General features: G+C 42.1%; 1 long non-coding RNA gene across 1 annotated transcript in view; it reads right to left on the bottom strand.

Annotated features, from left to right (window-relative positions):
• Positions 1-1,869: 1,869 nt before the first annotated feature.
• LOC133371484 (uncharacterized) overlaps positions 1,870-13,143 on the bottom strand; it is a 108,904-nt gene continuing 97,630 nt past the window's right edge. The window contains exon 4 of the long non-coding RNA XR_009759330.1: positions 1,870-2,171. This is a non-coding gene — a long non-coding RNA (uncharacterized LOC133371484). The remainder of the gene's footprint in view (positions 2,172-13,143) is intronic.

The following is a 13,143-nucleotide window of genomic DNA, read 5'->3' as shown; positions in this document are numbered from 1 at the left end:
GAAATTCCTTTCACACTGCAATACCTATTGCATTACAGAACAGTGGCTCTTTCGGTCAATATACTGGCATTTTGTGGAACTGTTTTTTCACACAGCTGCAATGAATAGCACCTTGTTTTCATCCCTCACCCGTTATTATACAGCCACAAGAGTGGCTGTATACTATAGCCAGCGTGGATTTTTCACATTTTTCACATTCCACAATGTTAAATTGAAAATACCCCAATGCCATTCTCATGTTCCCATAATCTCACTTCAAAACAAAACCTTACAAAACTTATAGTCCTGAACTCAGAAACTTAACAACCCTGTAAATTTTCATGGCGATACACAAAACAGTCAGAGAGAACAGAGAGGATGTCATCTCCAATATGTAGGAAAAGCCACAGCTGTCCTACGCACATGCTTCAGAAACCACAAATTGGCAATCTTAACAAAAAAAAGTGGAGCAACCAGTTGCAAAACATTTCAACATTGAGGGTCACAGCCCGTTGGACTTTTTTATAACAGCTATAGAGATACCAACAGATCCAGCAGCATTGACTAAAAGGGAGAACTTTTGGATATACTCTCCGGACCAGCCTTTCCCAACCAGTGTGCCTCCAGATGTTGTTGGACCACAATTCTCATCTTTCCTGACCATTGGCAATGCTGGCTTAGGCTGATGGGAGTTGTGGTCCAACAGCATCTGGAGGCACACTGGTTGGGAAAGGCTGCTCTGGACACATTGCCACCACATGGCTTGAACTTGGAGGGCAGTACAAACATCACTTAGCTTCTGCAAATGAAACCCCTCTGAGCATTCCATCCTCAAAACTCTATAACTGCCACCTTGGTATCAGCATTTGTATGTTAGCAGCTGATGAAGGTGGAAGCTGAAACATTTTAGTATTACAATAATAACCGCAGGCTATTGGTACACAGATTTAAGCAGGAATGGTGTCTCGGGTTTCTCTAACTTCCTATTTTAAGCAAAAATGCTGTAAATGAACCCTGATAGAAGCCATCCTTGATTAATTGACTAGGGATGCTGTGAGCATCATAGGGGGACCCTTGCAAATGCATTGTTCACTAATGGCTATGTTGGGGAGTCAAAGGAAGATAAAAACTGCATGAGTATTGTAACTGATTTATGCACAGATGAAAACTGTCAAGGATGAGCAGCATAACAGATTTACAGCAATTTATAAGACTGAGAATTATATTCAAGCTATTTCAGCATAGGCATAAAAAGAACAGACATTGTATATAAGACTGATTTTTACATGCTCCACTACCTAGAGCTCAGGCACATTTAAGAAAACGTCTTTAAAAATAGCAAGTGAAAAAATGCTATCTGGAAACTGAGTGAACTTCTTTTAAAAAAAGAACTTTCTAATCTTCTTTAATTGCTACACATTTGCCTCATTTAATTCTCACCAATATGAACTTTCTTACTGCTAAGATAATCTTTTTGAGACCCTTCTAAGAATGCCTCCCTCCCTTTTGGCGATATGTGTTGTAACCAAGGATAGGGTTTTTTTGGTGGTACTTTTTCCAGGGAAGATCACCAGGTTCTGGATCTTCTGTCTTCTCAGAAGCAGGGGAAGACATTTTCTATTTACCCAGGGATGGGGGGAAGGGGAAGAGGGATGAAGTAGAGCTCTACCTCCACCAAGCCCAGAACAGCTTCTCCATCCTCTGTCCATGGGGTGATGCTCTCCATACTGCCCACTGAAAGTCCAGATGGGCAGAAGCACCACCAATGGGCTTCCTGCTGGTGGTAGCCCATGGAAAGCTCTACAACTGGGCATTCTGCGGATGGTGAGCTAGCTCAGGATCCAGTACCAACACCACTACTGTCACTTGATGGCATCGGTCCCAGTCCAGACCAGACCTGATCACTATGCAAACTCCAGGCTGGTGTAGCCCAGAGCAGCCTTTTGTCTGCCCCCCTCACCTTCCTTCCCAGTCAGCATGAGAGATAAGGCTGCAGATATGGTGGCAGCTATGTCACTTTGTCATACCCTGCTGCAGCCCAGATAAGATTATTCCATTAGATTTTTAAGCCATAGAGCAGAATGGGGTGTTGTAGGCCATCTAATCTAACACCTTGCTTGCTTGATTCCAGATTGATTGGTTGATTCCAGAGCATCACCAACAGATGGCTGTCCAACTTGTGCTGTCCAGTTCTGCAAAGTGGAGGGCAGGAGAAAGAAAAAAAGTGTTAAAAAATTCAGGGAAAAATTGTCTGAAAATTTTTAGCTGAGCTCTAAATGAAACCCATTACCTCCCTCTGAGAGAGAGTTTACTACTCCTCTTAATAACTAGTTCCATTTAGAACTCTGCTAAAATTTAGTAGAACACATTTTTTTCTGTTATTTTTTACTTTTTTCTCACTCATCCTCAAAAAAGGCCAGTTTGCAGAAATGGACAGCACAGGTTGGAGATGTAGCCTTTGGTGCCAGTGGGTCCACATGGAAATGGACTGGGGGAATGAATCCATCTTCTCCTCAGGGATATTGTTGTAGGAAAACTCTGCATCCAATGATTCCTGATCTAGGCCATGACAATTATGCATAGATTCCCCCAGAATTGCCCTGTAGCCAAACTGATAATCAAATGCAGCAGTCCAAAATTGCATCTTTTCCTTCCCTCTGAATCTTGCCTTCTTCTTTTGTGTTAACCACATTCACAGCTGTAGAGTGAGGATTCTTTCAGGGTTCAGAAAAAACATTTCCAACCATCATTCTAAATTAGTCAACAATTTGGAATACAGAGGAATGGGATGCCAGAGCAGTGAGATATAATCCATTCAAGGAGGATCTTTGGCAACTAGACTTGGTCATCTCCAATAAACATCGTCTTGGCATAACAAAGTAATTAGTATCTCTTTTCACTGGAGAAAGAGACTCTGTTTCTTTTAGAGGCATAGACTGGTTTTCTATCAAAACAGTCTTGTTGACATGTAGAAAGTTGTACTGGAACTCTCTGAAATGATTCCTCCTGGTTCACAGAAAATGCCATCAGTCAAAATAACAATCTTTTGTACTGAAACTCTTGAAAGACACCTTGGTGGATCATTAACCAAGTACCAGTAGGAATCTCAAGAAATTTGCAACTAAAGGAAAGTCTCTGGTCTAAACACCACCTGTTCGGCAGGCTGTCTAAATTGCATTTTCTCTCTATTGTAAGTGATGTCTAGGTAGACATTTCCCCACCACCCTGAAGACGTTAACCACCACAGTTATTTTATTTGATTAAAACAGTCCAAGTTTTATTTTTTTCATTATAATGTACGATTCAAATAAAGAATATCCCAGTTGTGTTTTCTGGTTGCTGTTCAGCCCTGAAGCAGTATCCATTCTGAATTAGATTAAGTTGAACAAGAATAATTTCAGTGTTTCAGAACTACCAGTTTCATTTTTCCTTCTTCCCAAGACCTTCTCAAGCTCAAATTACTTTCACTAGCCTGTAGGTGTTCAAGATGTTATTTCCAATGTATCAAATATATACTGTCTGGTTTCTACTCTGCCTGTAGCATAGCAAGATTGGTGAGGCCTACACGACTGTGTTAAAATATGTTAATGCACATCATCCCAAAGCTGCCTCCAACTTCCTTTGGATCTTAGACCATACAAGTTAAAATATCTCTTTAAAAGCCATCAATGGCTGCCAGGCAATAATTGTGGTCAGGTTGGCAAATCAAGCCATATATTGTTTCTGGATCAGTGGGAAGGTGGTTGTGCTATGCAGTAGCTTTTGCTCTATCCATGTGCCATATGCAAGCTTTTGCACTGGACTTTACTCATGTAACAAATGTGCTAGGTCAAGGCTAAAGCATTTCTATTTCTCACCATCTTCACTATATCATTAGAAACCAGTACTTCTTATATTGTGGTTCATAGACCACAGCGGTCCATGCTGCTCAGCAGACTATGGCTGGAGGGGAAAGACTAAATTGCTAGGAAACAATGATCCACAGACCCAGGAATAGATGATAGCCAAAAACAGAATGATGGTCAGATTCCAAAGGAAGCAGGCAGTGCAAGGCAGAATGCACTGTCCTATTATCAAAACAAGAGCAGAGGGCCAGATTCCTATTATTTATACCAGGCCTGGCCAATCCAGAATCTTTATACTTCCTACTAATTGCAGATGCTAATGTTGCACAACCCCATTCTCTTCACACAAAGAGGGAACTGAGGCTTGATCATACACAATCTCAGATGGATTGCCAAACTCAGGCCCAGCTGTACATCAAAGGTATCATGTCTAGAACCCTAGGAGTACCGGCAAGACTAGGAAGAAGGTATGCCAAATGTAAGAAATCAGTCAGCACCTTCTGGAGGCTGGATGCAACAAGGTAATAATGGCGTTTCAACAATCCTGTGAAGCCCACCCTCAGCTCTGATAGTTTTGTTGCCATTTAGGGTGTTGTCTATAGTCCTGTCTCTTTAAGGAATGTCATTGTAAAATAAAGAAGTGTACCCTGTTCCTCAGATGCCATGTGGCCATACAGCCTCTTATTGCCCCTGAATGTAAGATTATAGCAGTGGGATACCTCCTGCATCTTAAAGAGTTTCTCAAAGGATGAGAGCAGGGTTACCACCTCGGGTGCAGTAGATGCTAGCAGTGATTACTCCTAGTGATTCTCTTCCATGAAAATTCTGAACAAGGCAGCTATTGCTATGGTTTTCTCTGGGTGTGTTTCCTGCCCCTCCTACAGTCTTTGTGTCATTAGAGTCTGTCTGGGGGGGCCATGACACAGAGTCCCTAGAAGTTTCTTTGCATGGTCCTCCACATTCATGCATAAAGCTTTGCTGGACTGCAGTCACAGATGACCAACCCAGCAGCTTATCATCAATTCAGAAGAATGACTCCCCAGGAGGTATGAAAATTTGAAGCTGTGTTTCAAAGCTTTATATTTTGCAAAAGATTTCATCATGTTATACATATGCAACATGTTTTTTTTAAGGGTGGGAAACAGATAGAGAAAGCATTCTTTAAAAATATAACACAATGCCTCCTCATGTGATCAGCTTGAAGCTTTGGCAGGAAATTGACTACAGTTCCTGGGTATTAATCCAATCTGCTAATTACCTGCAAAGATTTGGGGAGGATGCTCATTACTAGAATTAATTTACCACACAATCGAGACCTGGCTATTCATTCTTGAAAGAAAGAATGAAAGAAAGAAAGAAATGTATTTTTGTTATAGTCCTGAAGCAAGTACTGCTACAGAAATGAAAAATGCATGAGAAAATTAAAAGGTAAAAACACAAAGTAGGAAGAACACATGAGGCCTTCATCAGATTGCCTCGCACCAAAATTCTTGTGCTAGGTTTGTGTTATTGCATTAATCTGTAAGCTCTGAGTGGTAAACAGATTATTGGAGATACATCTGAAGTGCTGGAGATGTTTGTGATTCATCAAGCATCTAGGTAGGAACTGACTGAAGTACTAAATTGCTTACCAGTTCATTTCAGGTCCCAATTCACCTTGCTTTCATTCATGTTTAAAGCTCTAAGACTTAGGGTCCATATATCTGAAAGACCACCTCATTCACTAGAGACCTTCTCAGGTGTTAAGGTCAACAGAGAGGACCCTCTTGGTAGTTCCATGGACCTGAGAGGTTCAGGGGGTGGTGGCCCGGGAGACAGCATTTTTGGTAGTGATTCATAGGTTGTGGAATTCCCTCCACACAGAGGTGTGTCTGGCACTTTCATTGTATAGTTTCTGCCATATGCTGAAGATGCACCTCTTTACTCTTGCCTTTTATGCATGAGACCCATCCTGTTCCAGTGACTGTAATTTAACTGTTTGTATATATTGAATTTTAAATTGTTGTAACAAACCCTGTGATTTGCTGGTGAAGGGCAGGTAATTAATACTAATACTAATATTCATACTAATACTATCAACAACAGCAATAATAACAACAACAACTTAGCCCTTCAAACTACAAGTAATGACAAATATCTGTACATTTTGCTCTCCATTTAGCAATTAACAACCTGCCACAGAACATCTGCATTGCTTGAGAGGTTTCCAATTTAGTGGTGGCTGGTGTCCATTGGGACTAGTAAAGCAGAAGGCAGGGAGAGCAATAGAGGATGGAGCCAGAGTCAGGTACAGCCAACTAATTCTAGTTGTATAGGGTTCAAAGAGGAGGAAACTCTTCAGGGAGGCTTTTGGGGTGGGCTAGATTTTATTATCTTGTGTCCAGATGTTTAATGTTTATTCTATCTGTATGTTTATTTTGTATGTCGCCCAGAGTGGCTGGATAGCCAGCCAGATGGGCGGCTAAGACATTCATTAAATAAATAAATAAATGGACAAACAAACAAACTGAAGGCAGGTGGGGTGTGGCATGGGCTACCTAAAGACAAACTGAAGTTGGTGCCTCATTTGCCCTAATGAAGCAGCCTCCACATCTGCAGTTGATCCAATAGCAGTGTGTGTATGGGAGGGGGATGATGATCATGTGCATCACTTTCTTCACACTCACTATATTCAATTGTTTATTTTACTGATGTCCATTTCTGATGGATGCACACATAAGAAGATAAGAACATAAGAAGAGCCTGTTGGATCAGGCCAATGGCCCATTTAGTCCAATAGTCTGTTCTCACAGTAACCAACCAGTTGCTCATGGGAAGCCTGCAAGCAGGACCTGAGTGCAAAGAGCACTCTCCTCACCTGCAGTTTCCAACAAATGGTATTTGGAAGCATATTGTCTCCGATTATGGAGGCAAAGCATAGCCATCATGGCTAGTAGCCACTGATAGCCTTATCCCCCATGAATACTTGTAAAGCCTTCAAAGTTGGTGGCCATCACTGTCTCTTGTGGGAGCAACGTCCATAGTTTAACAATGCACTGCACGAAGAAGTAACACCTTTTTCTGTATGTTGTAGAACTTTGCACAGAACAATAATGAGGGATAATATATCTGTGCTTCTCCATCATTCCTGCAATATACAAGGTCCCCTTCCACACATCTACTGTCCTTTCATAATGACTTCATTAGCGCATCTGTATTAGCTCTATTGCCAAAAGTGCAGAAACAGGTGAGTATCTCTCTGTGTGTATTGTAGAATAAGCAAAGACATTAAAGATTTGCATTTCTGGGTGATTCCCTCCCCACCCCAACTGCATTCCCAGTGTATTTTCCCTAGAACAAATCCCAATTACAAAATCCTCTTTCCTTTCCAAGCATCTGTAAGTAACAAGATATTTGACAAATGTGAAACACAACAAACAGGGTTCTGAGTTCTTATACTTATTGCCTCCTGGAAACTTTAATTTCTGACTAGCTTTTGAGCACTTCTGCAACAAGAGTCATTTCATTAAGCACTGCAATTTATAGGCAGGAATGTACACAACATCCATTTAACTGGTCAGCCCCCCAAGGGGAAGGGCAGAGCTGTCAGGAAGTGCCAATTTCCTCTTTTGAAGCTTTGTTCTATAAGGGGAAGGAGAACCAACATTTTAAAACTAGATACCAACTGAGCTTCGGCAACAATATTTGAATACAAATGGATGTTTGTCCTAGTCACCTAGTATCCAAACCTCCCTCTCAACACCAGGTATTGACATCACCAACAACATTGTCTTGCATCAGTCAAGACAAGACACAGCTCGGCTCACTGAACAGGGAAATATCCCAATTCAGCAGTCAGAATTCTTGAAAATTTTTGAAGCGGCATAAAAATAAATGCACACTCAGTTTGAAGTCTGTGGACTTTAAATATGGGTTTGACCTCTGCAGCTTCCATCTTCACTGTATTTCTTTTAAATTAACAAATTGTTGCTTAAGTTTCAAAAGGACACACAAACACATCTATATTATCAAGGCCAGTAGGGCATGAGGAATGTATTATCCTGTAGCTGGTCCTGTGTGTATCCAACTTTGGTCATACTCTGAGACCCACTAAAATTAATGACTAACTTAGATCAATTCAGTTCACAGGGTCTTCTCTGAGTAGAACCTAGCTGGATACAATCCTGTGCAACCAATGCTCCCAGTCTATGCAGCTGTGTTTGGGCTTACACACAAATAACAGCAAATGTTCAGGACCATGGATAGCTCACTGTGACACTGGCTTCACGATCAGGCATACTTGTGGACAAATGGAGGACTTGGAGTGCTGGTCCAGCACAATGTTCTCTTTACCAGCAGGACATGAGTTTTACTGGGTTCACACACCAGGAGAAAGGCAGCCCAGATCAGTAGGAGAACTGTCCAACAACACTGTAGTAGGAGATACAAGTACACTGTGCACAGACACCTGCCACCAGATTGGGCTGACCTGCCCCGTGCCAATATGAGGACCACTCATGCCGGATCCATCCCTGAAACAATTTGGGGAATTGGGCTAATGTTTAATTAGGGTTTTAAAAACCCTAATCAAATAGTCGGGGTAGGGGAGAGATACAATGTCTTCTTCATCCCTTCTCTCCCAACAGAAGCAAGGGGGAATCAATCCTCCGGGTGCTGCTTAGCAAAAACCTCCTCTGTAGGCTCTTGGCAAGCAGCATCCAGAGCCTGCACAGAGTCCAGCAGGGTGCTGTTTGTCAAGAGCCTTCCCAAAGGTTCAATCCCCTCTGTTCTTGGTCAAATGGGAGGGTGAATACCATCTCCAAATACAGCCCAGGAGGGCTTTGAAGCTCTGGGGTGCTGTTTTTCACTTCTAGTCTGGGGTGCTGCTTTTAAAGAGGATCAACCCCCCTGGTCTCACTCAGAAGGGAGGAAGGCATATCTTCACATGAAGCCCACAGAGGCATCAATCCTGGAGGGTGCTGTTTCAGGAGCCTTCCTTAAAAAAACCTAATTAAGCATATGTGAGGATGCGGTGGAGGGAAAGGCTGCCATTCCCTCTTGCCCCACCCCCTCCTGATCACGTTTCATCACATTTTTTAAACCCTGATGAAACATGTGATTGGAGGGGTCCCTGCTTCCCAACTGCAGAGAGCAGGAGGATTTGATCCTACAGGGTACTGCCTCACAAGCATCTTCCTTGCAATGTAGGAATGGCATTTGCAAAGGAGCACTCCGCACTTTCCAGGTTCAATTCCTCCACTCACCAGCGGATTCAATCCCGAGGGGTGCTGCTTCACAAGTCCCTTTCCTGCATGGGGAATATTCCCATTTCTCTTCTACCTATTTTATGTCATTCACCTCTTCAGCCTCATCTATTTCACCCCCGTGTTAATGTCTGATATTTCATATATATGGAATTGGGGAGAGCCTGGAACTCCAGAATATGCTCTTTGATGAGACCTCTAAATACAAGGCTATTGGGGAGGGGGGATACCAGCTTGGGGAAAGGCATTAAATTAAATTAAATCCCATTAAATTAGGATGATGAAATAGGCTGGCTAAAGCATTTAAGAATAGCTGATAGGAATCTTAGACACGAGGTAGAATGCTTGATCAAGAATAGTGGTAAACATGTTTTTAAAGAAGTGTTAAATAACATGCAGGAATAGTCAAAATACATCAGGTCATTAGGACACATACCGGATTTAGAATAAATAAGTGAGTTGTATAAGCTTTACAGATCAGGTGGCCAGAATAAGTTGAAAAGGCCCCAGGGGGATGCCTGGAGCAAAGTAGGTGGAGCAAGATCTATACAGTTGTAAGTGACCCAGGGCTGGCAAAATACCGATTGGACCAATTGGGCTCAATCGGGCCCCGCGCTTAGTGGGGGCCCCATGCTCATGGGGAAATTGTGCCTTAAAGGCTTAGCGGGGAGCAGGGCTGGCTCCAGGCATGCCAGGGCCCTTGGACACCAGCCTGCCCCGGGCCCCGGCACTCCCCTTCTGCGATTCGCTGCAGGATTGGTATTGCAGATTGCACGGCGGGAAATCCCAAGCTGCCTGTCATTCCCCTGCTCTGCTTACCTTTCTCTGTGCTGTTTTTTTGGCCGCGTGCACTGCACGTGCCGGTTTGTCATCAGTCAAGATGGTGGCTGCGGTTTTCCTAAGGGGACATTTCCACCTCCTGACCCTCCCACACCAGTAGTTTTAACAGTGCTACACACATGCTACACACATACACAAATGCTACACACATGCATTGCTGCCATCAACCAAGATGGTGGCAGAAGCTTCAGCCCCTTAGGAAAACCTCAGCCGCCATCTTGATTGATGGCAAACCTGCGCGCGCAAAGCACACAGCCGCAAACAACAGCAGAGAGACAGGTAAGTAGAGCAGGGGAATGGCAGGCAGCTCTGAAGCTCCTGCCCTGCTATCCATGGCAGGAATCCTGCCGCGAATTGTGGAAGAGGAGCGCAGGGGCCCCGCAGGTTCCCAATCAGGCCCCGCATTTACAAACTCTGGCCCTGAAGTGACCAGTAATAATAATGAAGACAGAAGAGAAGAACATCACATCACAGTTAGGAAAGGGGTTACACCATGACTATAGTATGTCCCTGGCTTGGTAAGATTCTTTACCGATTTATCCAGACTGATCACCTGGATAAAAAGTGGATGCTATCTGTGTGAAAATGGTAAGCTAACATTTCACCTGCATATTCATATTGATAGTTTGCATGTATAAAGGTTAAGTGTGAGTGTGGAATATTGCTTATTGGAACTGGATTTATAATAAAATGTGAATCAAGCATTGGGGCCTATCCTATGTTTCTGTGGTCCACTGAGCACATCAAAATAGGGTGTTAGGTGGAATTGGCAGCTGTAAAAGATCCTATTTATAGGTTGGTCAAGCACGCTTACCTATATAAAATAATACCCCAATTGGCAAATGGTAACACTTGTTACGGAATCCTTTCTACTTCATAGAGATCTTAGGAATCCCATAGCAAACATGACATGACAACTCTAGGTGGCTGGCCAATCAGGTTTTATGTCTCTAGGGTTAACATAGCTAATTTAGACTGAAGTCAATTTTTCCTGGGTTGGCTACATGGCCAATCAAGAACAAGAGAAAAAAAGTATCTGGGATCATAAGCAATATGCCTCTGAATTATCAATTGCTGGGAAACAAATGCATGAGAGGGCTATTGCCCTTATGTGATCTAGCAGAGCTTTCTTGTGTTCTTAGATTCCCAAATCAGAGACAACTGGTACCTCTAGATAGAATCTTTCTGTATCAGTGATGCATTATATGCCTGGTTTTCATCCTGAAGTACTGAGTAGCCCCCACACATTTTTTTTTGCCAAAAAATGGAACCAGAACTTCAGTTAGAACCTCCTAGCCCAGATCAGTAGTGAGGTGCAGGTGACTTTGCTAAGTCTGTCATGTAGATAAAATATACCATTTCCATCTTTGTTTCTCCTCACCTCCTTCCCAACCTTTCACCCCATGCTAAATTCATACTTTGATAACAAAGAGTGAGTTGATGACTTGGTGACAATCCCTAACTGTGATGCCGAAGTGGCAATTATCATTTCTGATTATTTTTTTTAAAGGATTTTCAAGGCAGGGGTTTTCTAACTTTGAAAACTTTATTTAACTGAGCAAGCCAAATGGGTAGAATTTTCCTTTTAATGAACGCATTAAGGAAGGGGGGAGGAATGTTGTTTAGTTCCTAATATTTCCTGATAAGATATTTTTCCAGAACAGGAGTATCTTCTCTGCTAATGCAACATCTGCAGAGACCTTCCTACATAGAGAATGATCTAAAATTTCTCAGACTAGAGACTTCAGATGCTAAAAGGGGGAATATGCATTTGAGAAATTGGTGAGTCTCTTTCATCTTCTTTTCACAGGATATAGAGCAGTAGGGTGCTGAGAAGATGTTTCACTTAAATAATACACTACATGTTTGTTTAACCTAATGATAAAACATGCTAGGGGTGGGTAATTTGTACCTATCCAGATACTGTTGGTCTACAACATGTGTAGCACTGCACTCTTATTTATTTATTTACTTGCTTGTTTGTTTATGTATTTATTCTCAGTAGCTAGCACACTTCTCTTTCATGCTCATTAGCTCCTAGGAACATCTATTGTGATAGGCAAAGCATTGAAGATCTTATTCTCAACCCAGCAACAAAAAAGGAGGGGGAGGGGAGGGGGCATGGCCATGACTATCATGAAGAGACCCTGCACTTTTGAATTTGCCATTACTTTACTGGAGGTACCACAAGACTGTTTTTTGACACCAGGCTAGCCCGTGATATTTTCTAGAATGCTTCTTCTCAGATTAAGGCTGCTGACATGCATCTCTTTTCTTTGTCGCACTCTCAGCCGCTTGCCTCTTTTCAACATAAGTTTATCCCATCTCTTCTGATAACTCTCTTAGAACATCCCAAACCCTAATAAACTTGTGCAAGCTGGTCTGTGCTTTTAATATATATCAGAGCGCATGTTACAATTCCACTGTGAGTTCTGAGAAGAGACAAAGAAAAGGGAGAGGAAAAAATACATATCTAATAATTTAATCTTTTTTCCTCCTTTTTTTCTTTGTCATGGAAACAGAAGAGAGAGAACCACTTCCCTCTCTCCTTCCAAACACACTTTCGCATTATCTTTTCATGCTCAAAATGTCTGTAACAGAATCATAACGACCCACAGGGAAATGTATCAGTTATATTGTCCTGGGAGGATACATTTATCTCATATTATTGTTACAAGAAAAGAGGGCTCCTTATTATCCTCAAGAGAACATTTTGCCTTCATTACCCAGAGCCCAGCTATTGTACTCTGCATTCTCATCAGGAAGAAGAAACTGATAATATTGTGTGTGTGTGTGTGTGTGTGTATTGATGCACATACATACACATAGACACACACCCCATACAAAGACATTTAACTATATGCCTGTTGGAAAGCACTCTGTCATGCTGTTAAAAGAAAGAGTGGGGTTGGGATATCTCAGCAAAGAATATTGACATTTTTCTATTAGTTTCAAAGGAGGGAAAGCGACAGATGCTAAAAGAATTGGAAGCATAGGGAAAGGATGGTGATAACCTAATAGAGCAAATCTTGCAATTTAAGACATTTCCTCCTAAGCCCTATTTTATCCGATCCAAATGCATCTAGTAAATGGCTAGAGAAACAGGGTGTCCTTTTTACTACCATTAAACTAGTTGTTGTCATTTCTGCAGTGCCATCAACGTGCAGAATGCTTTGCAGAGTAAAGATAAGCAAATGGGCAGGTCCCTGCCATCAAGGGGCTTACAATACATATCT

This window comes from Rhineura floridana, chromosome 16 (genome assembly GCF_030035675.1).
Source record: "Rhineura floridana isolate rRhiFlo1 chromosome 16, rRhiFlo1.hap2, whole genome shotgun sequence".
Lineage (NCBI taxonomy): Eukaryota > Metazoa > Chordata > Lepidosauria > Squamata > Rhineuridae > Rhineura > Rhineura floridana.
Note: the sequence above shows the minus strand (reverse complement) of the source record. Positions and strands in the feature narration are given on the sequence as shown.